Consider the following 2275-nt stretch of genomic DNA (forward strand, 5'->3'; position numbering starts at 1 on the left):
ACACCAATGAAAAACTGTCTGTGCAATAAACCAACTACTCTATAAATACCATGAACTGGTATCTTGACTCATTGTGATGCCAAAGACTCATTTGACTACATTTTCTACATTTCAAAATTTTAGATTTTACTTTTCAAACAAAAGCTGTGATTCAGAGCAATTGAAGAGGAAAAGAAAGCGATTTCTCCCACACTCATCTCTTCTCTTGCTTTTAGAGGTTGCACTCACGCTCGCTGAGCAGCAAGTGATTGCCTGCCCTGCCCAACTTCCTCCTCTCCTCTATTGGTGTTTCCCTGGAGTTAAAAATTGTCTTCTCTCATTCCTTTCCTAAGCGCTATCAGCTGTTTCAAACATATGGAGACATCTACACTATGTGTCAAGCACTATGGTAGAGCTTCTACAGGGATTATTTCATTCTAAACAATATTTTTTCCCCAAACCCTCTGAGTCTGAAGGTTTTGCTTCCTCATCAGTCTTCTTGAATCTTACCCTCCACAGAAAGTAGCAGAAACAACAAAACAAGTATAGAGTTGAAAGAGAGTATTAGTGCTGACGAAGGTAACATTAAGATACAGCATCAGAACGTGGTGGGCCTAAAATTACCAAAGTAAAAGAAAGAAAATTAGAATTCACGTGGAATGTACTGGTGTGAACCAGGCTGGAGTGTTTTTGTTGCAGTCATCATTTTGGATTTTTAACAAATTAGATTGATTCCCTTCAACTTCCTTTCACTACCTCCACTGCTACCTACCACTCTGCTCCAAGCCACCATCATCACTCATTGATTGATTATTTTAATAGCCTCACAAAGGTCTCCATTCTTCCACCCTTGAACACTCTAGTTTATTTTCAGCACAGCTGCTAGAGCGTCCTCATGTCCTTCCTTGACTTAACATCCACCATGGCTTTCCATTTCACTCAGCAAAAGCTATAGTGTACTCAGTGGCCCTGTAACCTGGCCTTCCACTCCATCCAGACACACAGGACCCTTGGGTGGGAGTCTTCAGACACACCAAACAGGCCCCTGGTTTGGGGCCTTTGGCTCCTGTTTCCTCTGCCTGGATTGCCTTTCCTCCATATCCACCTCACCTCTTATAAGTCTTTGCCCAAATGTCACCCTCCCATCAAGGCCTACCCTGATCACCCTATAAAATATTGCTATTTGCTCCCTTGAGCCACTCTCAATACTCACTCAGAATTCTCAATCCTCCTTTACACTGCTCTATTTTTTTCTTTAACCCATAGCTCTTACCACCTTTCAACATACATGAAAGTTACTTATTATGTTTATCGCCTATCTCCACAACACCGTGCAATATAAACCCTGAGAGCAAGAATTTTTAACTATGTTGTTTCCCAAGTGCCTAGAAATATGTCTGGCACCAAAAAGGCACTCCATAAGTATTTATTGAATTAATGAAAGAATGAATGAATGATCTTACTATATTTCTTTCGGGGGTTGTATCTGATGAATGACTTTACAGACGAAAGACATCTGCATGCAAAGCTTTAAGCACTCTTTTCTTATTTGCCCCTAGGAATTTTTGATGTGTTTTGTCTGATGGCAGAGCACAATCTAGGAGGCATGAAACATAAATACCAAGCGAATCAGTGTTCAAAGCCAAACCCTGATCAAACTCAATACCAGGAGGAGAAAACTCTTTTCATTGCAGCTGAGGAAATCGTATGGGATTATTCTCCTAGCAGAGTGGGAGAAAGAACTGCACCGGTTACAAAGAAAGAAGTACGTCAATAGCTCGCGTCTCTAAATGGAAAGTGTTCATTCTTAGTCTTCCTCCCTTTCCTCTCAGTCTCGTGGGGCGTGAAGGGAATAGGATACATCCAATGATAAATTACCTCAAAGCTTGTGTGTTCAATGTGTGTGTGTGTGTGTGTGTGTGTGTGAGATGGGTATGTGGGTGTGGTATGTGTGTGTTTAGGATACTTTCAATTATAAATCGCTTCAAAATTTGTGTGTGTACATAATCAATTGCAAAGGGCTTTAAATCTTTCTAAATAGCTACATAACTCAGGTCTAGGCTTTATTTCCTCCTCTTCTTCTTCTTTCCTGTATTCTTCCTTCCTGTGTGTGTGTTATCATCTGATTTCACCACAGGAATAGTAACATAACTTCAGCTACATTCAACATTTGAAATTGGTCAGATTGTTTTCTTCTTCATTTGTTTCTATCTCTATTTTTCTGGGAACTTCAAATTGAAGACATTGATTTTTCTCTTTTTGTAAAATTTTATTTATTTCTCTGGTTTTCTTTCTT

At 39.7% G+C, this 2275-nt stretch overlaps 1 protein-coding gene across 1 annotated transcript in view; it reads left to right on the forward strand.

The window, feature by feature from the left end:
• The window catches only part of LOC105809113 (ceruloplasmin-like), an 89705-nt gene that overhangs the window by 50624 nt on the left and 36806 nt on the right, over window positions 1-2275 (forward strand).

Source organism: Propithecus coquereli, unplaced genomic scaffold (genome assembly GCF_000956105.1).
Source record: "Propithecus coquereli isolate 6110/MARCELLA unplaced genomic scaffold, Pcoq_1.0 Scaffold19, whole genome shotgun sequence".
Classification (NCBI taxonomy): domain Eukaryota; kingdom Metazoa; phylum Chordata; class Mammalia; order Primates; family Indriidae; genus Propithecus; species Propithecus coquereli.